General features: G+C 38.3%; 1 protein-coding gene across 1 annotated transcript in view; it reads left to right on the top strand.

The window, feature by feature from the left end:
* Window positions 1-3,416: 3,416 nt before the first annotated feature.
* LOC117497752 (unconventional myosin-IXb) overlaps window positions 3,417-12,675 on the top strand; it is a 104,824-nt gene continuing 95,565 nt past the window's right edge. Inside the window, 1 exon segment of the mRNA XM_034149763.1 lies at window positions 3,417-3,791. The gene's annotated coding sequence lies outside the window, so the exon portion shown is untranslated.

Genomic DNA, 12,675 nt, shown 5'->3' on the forward strand with positions numbered 1-12,675 from the left:
GACACCATCTGGCCAATTGGTGCAATTTAAGACTTTTTTTTAATTTTTTTAACTAATGTGCTTGTTTGAGTCTTGCTTACAGTCTTTGAGGGGAAGAAACTGACCTGCATGGTGTTCAGTCAACATCTGGTGGTCACAAAGCTGTATTACAGTCAATGTTTCTGTTAAGAGAAGAACAAGCAGCTTCAATGGAAGATGATAAAAGCTCTCAGAAATCATGAAATGCCACAATTAAGCTTTTGAGAATTGTAATTAAAAAAAAACATGGATGGCAGACACAAGTTAATATAGGATTACTGGGAAGAAATCACAGTTTGATGTATTGGTTTGCGATGATTAATCAAGCCGAATCAGAATCCTTCTTTAACCCCGGGGGGGCATTATGTTTTGTGACAGTTCCTGTAATTGAGAATAAAATAGAATAGAATAAAACATAATGTTATTAAATAAGAAGCTGAAGAAAGAAGGAACAATATAAAGATATATTTAAGATATAATAAAGATATTTATATAAACATACTAACTTGTTCTATTTTTTAATATTGAGTTTACTTTACTGTTGTTACGTTAATAGTGTGTGCTTATGTTTATTTTCTATTTAAAGGGCCCATGTCATGGCCATTTCCACTGATCATAATTCCATTGTTGAGGTCTACTAGAATAGATTTATATTGTGCAATTTTCCAAACTCACATTGGTTTCTCATACAGCATCTCTGTAAACTACGTGTATTCACTGAATTTCACTCTCTGCCTTTAACGGCTCGTTGTAGCTCCAATAGCTCCAGCCCCCACCCTCCCTGTGAGCACAGTGTGCTCTGATTGGTCAGGACGTTGTGAATCGCGCTGAGCTCCGTGGAGGTGTTGTTTCCTTGTTAGCGATACACAGCCGAACACAGCCAAACTCATCCTGAGCACACACAAAGTCACAGCCGAAGTAAAAACAATAGTGGCTTGATATTGAGTAAGAAAAAGGTTGATAAACGCTGTGAGAATGGGTCTGCAGAGAGAATTTCGCCGCGATCCCAACTGTCTGTTATCAGCCTGCAGCCAGGGAGGAGAAATCAGCTGAGCTGTGTGTGTGTGTGAGGAAGTCCGTGGATTGGTCAATTTGGACCAATCAGCGGGGGCTTAACGTAACGGCTCCGCGGACGTAACGTAACGGCTCCACGGATTGGTCCATTTCGTTCCGGGTACGGCTTGACATCATGCTGTACCCGGAACGAAATGGAAGAATCAAATGGACAATGACGTTCTCCAACGAGGCGTTTTGGGGAGGTATTTTCTGTGTTAGAGTTTTACTCGCTACAGGGTGTACTTTGAGGGTTTGTGACTCTGCACACCGTTTACATGCATAAAAACTTTCATAACACACAAGGGGACGGGTAATAACCGGAAAAGCATGACATGGGCCCTTTAATTTAATTTAATTGTAATTAATGTCCAATGCCTTGTTTACATGCTTCTATGACAAAACTATTTCCCAAATTGGGATCAATACAAAAGAATGTATATATCTTTTTTCATATTTATTTATTTATCTATTCCTATTTAATCCAATGTTATCTCCTTTGTAACCTCAAGACTGGACTATTGCAACGCTCTGTATGTGGGTATGGACCAGGCCTCAATTAAACGCCTGCAGCTAGTCCAAAACGCAGCTGCACGTTTGCTGACTGGCCACAAAAAGCGTGACCACATCACCCCTATTCTGGCCTCACTGCACTGGCTTCCAGTTCGGTTCAGAATTGATTTTAAAATCCTTTTATTTGTTTTTAAAGCACTAAATGGGCTGGCTCCGGCCTATATAGCTGAACTCCTCGAGCGCTACACCCCAGCCAGACCTTTAAGGTCTGCTGACCAGCTGCTGCTGGTAGTGCCCAAGACCAGGCTTAAAACCAGAGGGCACCGAGCCTTCGCAGCAGCTGGCCGTAGGCTCTGGAACACTCTGCCCCTCCATGTGAGGTCGGCCCAGACCCTAGGGGTTTTTAAATCCACTCTAAAAACACACTTCTTCTCTCTGGCTTTCTAGTTAGAGCGGAGCACGACTCCTGACTTTTCCTTGTGTTTTTATTTTAATTTTGTTTTTTATATATATCTGTTGTAACTTATTGTCGTTTATTGTGATTGTAGTAATGTGTTTTTATTACATGTACAGCACTTTGGCTCGACCAAAAATCGCTTTTAAATGTGCTATATAAATAAAACCTGATTTGATTTGATTTGATCTAAAACATGAATATATATTCAATTTTAATGAAATGTAAAAAAATATAAATAATCAAATTCTAATACAAAACTAAACAACCCAAAATCCCAAAATGCCTATAATTTGTTGCCATCTACATGTCTTTGTTGTTCCCCTGTTGGTAGTTAAACGCCATTGCAGTGAGCCTGCAGTACCACCGCTGCTCGCCAGCAGGGGGCGCTGCTCTGCAGTAAAAGACCCGGATCAACAGGGTGCCTCATTGAATCAGTTTGAGCCTTTTTCCTCAACTTTTTTTTCACCGCCCAGACTGCTTCTGTTATTTGGGCTGAGAGAAAGGAAGTAGCTTATTGTCGTTTATTGTGATTGTAGTAATGTGTTTTTATTACATGTACAGCACTTTGGCTCGACCAAAAATCGCTTTTAAATGTGCTATATAAATAAAACCTGATTTGATTTGATTTGATCTAAAACATGAATATATATTCAATTTGAATGAAATGTAAAAAAATATAAATAATCAAATTCTAATACAAAACTAAACAACCCAAAATCCCAAAATGCCTATAATTTGTTGCCATCGACATGTCTTTATTGTTCCCCTGTTGGTAGTTAAACGCCATTGCAGTGAGCCTGCAGTACCACCGCTGCTCGCCAGCAGGGGGCGCTGCTCTGCAGTAAAAGACCCGGATCAACAGGGTGCCTCATTGAATCAGTTTGAGCCTTTTTCCTCAACTTTTTTTTTCACCGCCCAGACTGCTTCTGTTATTTGGGCTGAGAGAAAGGAAGTAGCTTATTGTCGTTTATTGTGATTGTAGTAATGTGTTTTTATTACATGTACAGCACTTTGGCTCGACCAAAAATCGCTTTTAAATGTGCTATATAAATAAAACCTGATTTGATTTGATTTGATCTAAAACATGAATATATATTCAATTTGAATGAAATGTAAAAAAATATAAATAATCAAATTCTAATACAAAACTAAACAACCCAAAGTCCCAAAATGCCTATAATTTGTTGCCATCGACATGTCTTTATTGTTCCCCTGTTGGTAGTTAAACGCCATTGCAGTGAGCCTGCAGTACCACCGCTGCTCGCCAGCAGGGGGCGCTGCTCTGCAGTAAAAGACCCGGATCAACAGGGTGCCTCATTGAATCAGTTTGAGCCTTTTTCCTCAACTTTTTTTTCACCGCCCAGACTGCTTCTGTTATTTGGGCTGAGAGAAAGGAAGTAGCGACAGGCTAGCTGGTTAGCCGGCGTGAAGCAGTCTGTCAGGAAAGAGAAGAGCATATTTTATAACCTCTGAAACTGCTGTTCTTTGTTTAATACACGCGTTTAAAACGGGGTCGTTTTTTTTGTCTTTCAACCCGGATTTCAAACCTTCAATCTGAATCCAGCTTTGTCTGTGGGGGGACTCCACTCCGCTGTTAGCCTGCTTAAAACAAGTCATTTTTATCCATTAAAAAAGGAGAACTACACACTTCAAAGAAGCCACCTTTTGGTTATCTTTTTTTATTTTTTCGCCGGTTGGTGGAATGCAAACAAGGATTACTCCAGGACAATGAGACAAACAGCCGTTCAAGGTAAAATCCTGTTCAACTGTACGAGCTGTGAATGTTTATATGGCACAGTAATGTATTTATCGACTTATTTGTGGTATATTTATGTCGAAATATGTGTGTTTTATGGCCACAATGCATTGACAGAGGTGTTATAGGAAGTTATTGTGTACTAGCTTTAGTGAATTAACTGCCAACCGTTGAATTCACACTACATTGTAACGTTCCATTTTAACGTTCAATTGTAACGTTCAATTTCAACACACCGTCGAGGCTTGTAGCTAACTCGGTTACTGTTATGTTAATTGTTGATAAAAGCATGTTGCCTCTCTGTTCAGTGCTAACTACAGCATAGTTGCATCTAGTTAGTTAGTGTGTGTTAGTGGTGTAAAGTAATTTAAGTTAATCTACTCAAGTACTGCACTTAAGTACAAATAAAATAGGTTCTTACTTTAGTATTTTCACAATAAAGCTACTATACTTTTTACTCCACTACATTTATTTTACAGATTTAATCACTAGCTACTTTGCAGATTTAGATTATTAATACAAAATCCAAATCAACTAATATATAATCATGTATTAGTATAGGTTAGGCTTTCCAGTAGTATATACAGTAATTCAAATAAACCCCATGTTTACCACATTTAAATTATTGATCAATAATTAATACAACAATTTAAAACATATGGTGCTTAAATGGGCCATTCTGCATACTAGTACTTTTACTTTTGGTACTTAAAGTACATTAACATGTTTACTTTTACTTAAGTACACTTTATCTTGTAACTGAGTATTTTGACACTGTGTGTACTTTACTTTAGTACAATATCTGTGTACTTCTTCCACCCCTGATTGTTGGTTACAGCATGTTTCCAGTCTGGTGGTCAGTGCTAACTACAGCATAGTGTGTGTGTGTGTGTGTGTGTGTGTGTGTGTGTGTGTGTGTGTGTGTGGGTGTGTGTGTGTGGTGTGTGTGTGTTGTGTGTGTGTGTGTGTGTGTGTGTGTGTGTGTGTGTGTGTGGTGTGTGTGTGTGTGTGTGTGTGTGTGTGTGTTGTGTGTGTGTGTGTGTGTGTGTGTGTGTTGTGTGTGTGTGTGTGTGTGTGTGTGTGTGTGTGTGTGTGTGTGTGTGTGTGTGTGTGTGTGTGTGTGTGTGTGTGTGTGTGTGTGTGTGTGTGTGTGTGTGTGTGTGTGTGTGTGTGTGTGTGTGTGTGTGTGTGTGTGTGTGTGTGTGTGTGTGTGTGTGTGTGTGTGTGTGTGTGTGTGTGTGTGTGTGTGTGTGTGTGTGTGTGTGTGTGTGTGTGTGTGTGTGTGTGTGTGTGTGTGTAGGCTGAGCATGTAGGCTGACTGGTTGCAGTGCAATGTGCCCATGCCTGGCTGTAAATGTGACTAACCTACATGTCAGTGCCTTGTTGTTTTTGTCACTTGGATTTCAGCAAAAGCTCCACATTTTAGATTTTTCTTTGCAAACTCTTTAGTCCTCAAAGTAAATCCTAACCAGACTTTTCTAGAAAGAGGGCAACTACAGTTTACCCAAATTACAAGTGTATTATAACTGTTATTATGTGCTCTCAATGGTAGTGGTGGTGCACAGTTTATGTCAACAGTGGAGAACAGCCATGGTTTCCAGTGATATGTGAAGTAATGTAATACAGCAACAGAACAATTTAGACTTGGTATATATTGAGACAGTTTTGCTGTTGTAGAAATTAATGGTTTATTTTTGTGACTATATGGAATTGTTTTGGTCTGAGCCTTTTATACAAATATGCTATGTTACGTGATATACAGTAGGTTAGAGTCTGTTTTTCCCCGTACAACAACTTTCAATTTGACTGTCTGTCTGGCTGAGTAATATCAGCAGTTACTGCCTCTTCTTACTTTTACTGTCATAACCCACTAACAATAATACCGCCCACCGTTGTTCATGTCTGTAATCGTGTGAAACTACTGTCACCAAATCAATTTAAAGAGGTCTTCACTAAATACTTGGGTGTATGTTTGAGATCAAAATTAAAAACGGTTATTTTCTAATGTTTTTTACATGGCAAATCTATTTAGAACCACTTTTAAACAAATTGCAGTGATTGTTGTCGTTACATTACATTACGCCAAACCTTAACCAAATGTTCCACACAAGCTGCAGGACCGAGCTCTCTCGCTACATGACTGGGTGGTGGAAAAAAGTAATCATACGTAGGAACATTAAAATTAGGCACATATGCACTTCACTTCGGAGTTCCTCACCCTCTCGTTTCCCTTTTTCCATTTCTCTGATTCACTTTGGTCTGAACACTGTTGTGCACGTTTAAAGTGGAATAAGTAGCAAGTAATTGTAACATTTATTATTATGTGTTTATAAGCCTCATGATTGGACCCAGAATTACTTAAATCACGTAAGACTAAAGAGTGGAAACCTTTCAAATGGAACTGTTGTAGGGTTATGAATGGGAAGTGCAGCAAATGTAATGTGACCCTGCAAAAAAAGTAGGTGGGAAATCAACACATAGTGGATGTAATTATCCTTTCATATTTCATTACATTGTTCAATTTAGTTTGAGTGTATTTTCCTGAGCAAGTGACAGTGTTGTAAAGTCTATTTTGTTATATATTTAATTTCCATTCCTCTTCTGTAGTTCATGGAACACACACATTAATGTATTTACCACAAATGAGTACATAATTATACAAATAATAACCATAACAAAACAGTCGGAAACCAATTGTCCTCAGATGTTATGCATACCACACTTCCTCATTGAACTACAAAGCTTGTGTGTAGAATATAAATGCAAGTGACATCTCATTAAAAAGACATCTCATTAAACAAGATGAGCGCAATCAGATTTTTAAATTGAATCTTCAAGACCTCTCGAAGTCATTGAGAAAAATGTAGATTAGATTTCATACTACATTATTTAACACTTGTAATAGTACATGATATAGGCATTAAATATTAACCTTACTAGAGTTATTCTGCTGAAATGCTGGGTGTGTGTGTGTGTGTGTAGCATCTGTAATCCTGAGGGTGTGTACGACCTGCCAACGACTCTTTGGATCAAGACTCAGCGTATCCAATACAGTCAAGATCCCCATCTGTCACATCAAAAATCTAATTTACATCCCAATCCCTCAGAGAACGCTTTACAGTCAAATCTCAGATGTATCCTGTCTCACAATTTTAATTAAAGTCATTATTTAGAAATGTAAAAAGGTAGAGGTGTTACTGAATATTGATACCGTTCAGATATGAACTAGGATTGCACAATATTGGATACAAGCTCATACAGACGATAGAATAAACATATATGTTGTTATCTGCGATATTGCAATATTAAAAAAGATAGGAATTTGACAACAATGACAAACAAGAAGCTGTTTTTTAATATTCACAATCCTTTTATTGGATTTTTCCATCTAACTGACCTTCTGTTGCATTGTTTTGCACAACCAAATCTTCAGTTTTTCTCATGGTCCTTGTTCATTTCAAGATCGTTTGGTGAATCAATCTATATTCATTGTGATTGGTTGCTGGCTATGCGCATGCAGAGCTTGCATGTTACTCATTACACACTATGTATTTGACAACCCTTAGTAGTAAATAATGTTGAATCACACATCCTTTACTTGCAGATTAGTCATGAAAGATGAGATTATAATGTGACCTTTTTTATCAAGATGCTAAAAAATGAGTCGCTTGACATATTAAAGTGAATTGTCCTTCCTTGATATTGCACATATCGTAATAATGTCGATGCTAAAATTATATATAATGCAGCCCTTACACATAATGCTGTCTTAACACGTATGAATGGTTTCTTAGCTGTAGCTGTATTATTAACATCCACTTAATTATTCACTTAAAAGCCCCATCCCACTATCTTCCAATGATTGTAAACAAAACCCCCCACAAATGATGTTGCTATGCAGCCAATTTGAGCCCATATCCGTACTCAGAAACACTTAGGCAGTCCCCAGAAAGGCTCTCTGCCATCTCTGAGAGAGAAAAGGACCATATGGCTCCCTGCTAATGGCTGGTACTCTGCAAACCCCCACTCCTCCACTGCAGATCTGACAGTGGTGGAGGAAGAGTAGGGGGTTGGGGGAAGGAAGACCAATTACATCTCCAGCTCAGCCCTGAGATGTGATTGGTCCTCACGTCCTGGCGGATGCAATTGTGTGAAACAGCGGAGGAAAAGATAATTGCTTCAATCATAGCCGTGCAGATATTTCTCAGAGGACACGTTCAAGGGTTTCCTCAGACTAGGCTTTTATTATTCGGCTTATTTTCAACCTCTAAATCTATCCAAGTGTTATTGAATATTCATTCCCAAACAGATAACACTATAAATCAGTTTTATTGCAGTTATCTATGCTTTAGCGAACCATGCAGATCGTTGGTTTGTATCAGAATTAGGGATGGGAATTTGAAAGCAAATGTATATTCGAATATTCGACCCCCAAAAAAACGGTAACATGGCCTATACACATGCAGCTATTCAATACTCATTCTTGTTTAAGAATATGAGCATGTCTACTCAGGGGAGAGGCGGGTGCGGAGGCGATTCACAATCAGGCCAGCTGTAGAGAAGACCCTCTCAGCTGGAATTTGGGCATAAGATGAGGTTTGAGTCTGCGTGATCTGCGTGTAGGGAGGGGCAGCAGCCATATCATTAGCTAGAACTAGCTAGATCTGATGGATTTGGACATAAACGCGAGTGAAGTATAACCGGACGCGAGAGAGAGATCAGCACCTGCAGCTCTGCCCGCTGTGAGGGACCGGTGAGCGGAGCAAAACACACCTTTAGACCTAACACACTTAGCTATGGTACTGTCATATACATTGAATTATTCCATTTGATCATATGTAATCAACTTAGGCACCCCTCCTAAACATTTTTGAATATTCGATTAATCGTTCCCATCCCTAATCAGAATCAGAAGAGGTGAGTGGGGAAAGAGGTGCAGATATTAAGAGAGATAGCTTTTGTTCATATATGTCGTGCCAGTTTCCTGCGTATGTGTGTGTTTCTAATAATATCACCTTAGGTCTGTAGCTGTTTTCGATCATGACATGACCCACATTAAAGGAGCTAATATAACTCCAACACCTTTCAAACTAGCTGCTGTGACACCACAACTGCAGCCTGCAAGATGAACTGTATGTAGAAGGCAACAATAATGAAGGGAGGGGCGGAGAATGAAAGTATTTAAACTGCGTTGGCGTTTTGTGATTGTACACGTAGGTGTCTTGTGGTTGGCGACGTATGATCATTACATTTTTAGATGATGATTTCAGAGGGCGTTGGGTAGGGCTGCTCAATTAATCATATTTTAATCGCAATTACGATTTTGGCTTGCAACGATTATGAAAACATAATCGAAATAAAACGATTATTTATTTTATTTATTTTTATTTTACATTTTTTAATTTATTTTTAAATTGGTTTTTCAGTTGAATTATACTTAAAGTTCAGGGTAATCAACTGTTAAAAACATACTGTTCACATTTTTTTTTCAATAAATGGATGTTTTCAAAGTAAATGGATAATCGTTTTTAATAATCGTGATATCAATTATTGACCCAAATAATCGAGATTATGATTTTTGCCATAATCGAGCAGCCCTAGCGTCGGGTCTTTCTTTGCATTGCAGATAGTAAAAGCAACTTTGTTGAGGTGGCCATTGATCTCTCAACACCTCTATCGAGTGTCTGTCTTATCTTGTGTGTTTTTCAAGGTCAAATTTGTGGGTGGTGTAGAATTACTTGGAAACACAACTTAGTTTCTCACGACTGCTGGGACTCCCAGCAGCTTCTACTGAAAAGGCTGATTTCTTACAGGGAAAGTCAGGCACATAAAGTCTTGTGTTACTACATGTGGGCTCACCAGGAAAATGTCAGTATTACTCACTGATTCCCAAGAACATTAGGATGGGCTAGGTACTTTGTCACTCTTTTTTTTGTTAACCTTTAGGCTGTTTCAGTTGAATGAGCGCTATCTCCATATCTTCTCATAACAGAGGTTGACAGCGGATTTGATTATGGCTGATGGGTATAAATAGGCTGTTTCCCAATAGTGTCGGTATAAGCTATATCTAATTTTACATCATGTACAAGTACATATATGACTATACAGTAAAGTTTCTGTAAATTCAAATGCTACATTGTTTTACAATAACCATACTGTACTTCATCATCTATGATTATTTTCTTAGTGTATCTGCATAAAATAATACACTTGGATAAAAAAACTCAAAATGGTCTACTAAAATACTTTCAAAGTGGAAGTTTTAAGGTTCCCGAGAAACATTAATTCAAACGTTAAAGATTTTAGGGTCAACAGGTGCAAATAGGGCAATATAAGGCAATTACAAAACATACCCATTTGCACTTGAGTATACCAGTATATATGTATTCAGTTTACAAAGCTGACCGAATATTGTGCAAATGGCTGCTAATCATATAACCAGAGTTCTTCCTCATCGTGATTTTACAATATCACCGTCCTTGTCAATGTCCGCCCAAATCAATTTAGCAGCTTAATCTGCAAGAGTCTGATTTGGCAAGATAACTCCAGATAGCTTCCGCAGTAGATACAATATTTGACCAGTGTACACATTTCTACTGTTGCATGGTTTATATCGTCTTAACCTAAGCTTACCTATTCAGTAAAGCTAGCTGTTGAGGTGTATTCAGTAGGAGAGGGCTGAAGAAGGAGGTCAGAAAGGAGAAATGAGACACCGGTATTTGGGAGCTTTTTGTGTACATACAGTGTGTCAGTGCTTAGTCCAACACAGTGTGTCAGTGCTTAGTCCAACACTGTGAAAGGAATGCTCCAGGGTCCGCCTTTCTGTGGCCAAACATGACGAGGACAAAATAGCCCTGCGTCTTCAGAAAGCTGCAGTGGGGATCTGCAGTGACCTGTATTCTATAGAGACTGGAGCAGATGGAGAGTGCAAGGAAAAGAAACGTTAATGTTAAAAGAACACAGTTGTTGTTGTGTGAAGAAGGCATTCAATATCATTGATGCGAAGTAAAGCATCGACACAATGCAAATCAAAATCTGTAAGATATGCTTTTAGTGCTTAAACATGTGAAATGTGGCACTAGTAAACTTTAAAGTATTATTTATTAGAAACAATAGATTGATAGGAATCAAATTGAAATAGTTGCCAGGCAGACTTTGTGAACATTGGGACGTTTTCCATTTAATCGTATTGTGATGAAACTTATGATTTAAACCCATCGTGAGTACACACAAGGAGACTTACAAAGAGGGAGAGTGATGTTTTAAAATCCACTCACTCCTTGGTAACTTGGCTTTTTCCATGTGGCAGGCTGGATTTTATGGGCTTTATAAATAGACTGGGCTGTAATGATAGGGTATAAGTGAGGAAAAATGCAGAGCGACTGTTTAGGGATGGCCTACTTACTCTGCGTTTGATTCGTGCGTTCCTTAATCTCCACTCGGCAATCATCGCAGGATTCAAGTCGGGTTGATTGGCGTCAGCGCTTGATTTTGATGATTATGATTATACCAAATCCGCCTGTTGAAATTCTGATTATAGGCGACGTTATAAGCTAAAAGTTTTAACCAAAAATATACATTTCTTCAGGGATTTTCCACAGCGAAGTGAAAAGTGATCCGTCGACGTCATGGAAGAGCGATTCAAACCACGCTCATGAAGCTTGACTTTATATGGCATTTAAGTTCAAATACACATGTAAAAGTTCTCTCTATAGTTGTGTTTACATGACACACTTTCATTTCATTCAATTTAGAGATTGTAACGAGAGAGATGCAAACTATAAACCAGATTTACTAGCCGTACTACATGTAGCCCAACAGCGCTGATTTCCAGGATTATAGCTTTTTTACTGATTATTTAGCTGTTTATGTTGGGATATTTATACTTTTCTTTAACAAAACAGTATGAGTTACTGCTTTCCGTTAGCTATTTCTCTCTCCTGTGGTTGGAGATCTGTCTCAGAGAGAGCCTGCAACTCGTCAGCAACCAAACAGAAAACATTTCAGCTACAAAAACACACAGAAATAGTTAAACTGTCGACAATAGTTTTTAATATACTTTGCATGACTCCACAGTTTGATTCTCTTGGTAAATCCACTTGGAAATGTTCCACGCATCAATGTCAGCACTGATCAACAACACATGCAACCTTTTTCTAAACAATATCCAATCACATCTGTCTTTAAAGACCCTTTTTCTGCAAGTAAAGAGGCAGAATATTTCCCGGAATCACTATGGTCAGATTTGTTGGTCAGTTATTTAAACATTGGCTGAAGAAAATGTGACTTGCTCCGAACGTCTACGATCATTTGCATGATAAGGAAACCTGCGTATAGTAAGGAGAAGCGAGAGTATATCGTAAACAGGTCTATACAAATATCGAAAAAGCCTATTACAGAACACTTTGGCTATACATCTATTCTAAGAGAGTTGAAGTGGTTATCACCATCCACCCTCAGTTCTTCTTAGTTCTCCAATTGTTGTATGTGTATGCATTATGGTTGGGCCATACATGGATATTATATTGATATCATGTTATGAGGCTACATATTGTGATATATTTATGATATTCTAATATCTAAAGTGTCTTTTCCTGGTTTTTAAAGACTGTATTGTCTTAGCATTATGAGTAGAGTGTAATGTACAGTGATGTTCCGAATTTACCAGCTATCTGTTCTATTGTTTGCCTTTATCCACATAACTGGTGATTATAATCCAAAATGTCATTGTTGTATCTATTCCAAGTTGTTCGATTTTTTTTCTTATCGCCCAACCCTAATATCCACACACCTACAAAAGACAATACTGATATAACCTCATCTCATCTCGAGCATTTTTAATGATCGCCTCACCCCAATCCTTACCTCTTATCACGTT

Source organism: Trematomus bernacchii, unplaced genomic scaffold (assembly GCF_902827165.1).
Source record: "Trematomus bernacchii unplaced genomic scaffold, fTreBer1.1, whole genome shotgun sequence".
In the NCBI taxonomy this organism is placed as follows: domain Eukaryota; kingdom Metazoa; phylum Chordata; class Actinopteri; order Perciformes; family Nototheniidae; genus Trematomus; species Trematomus bernacchii.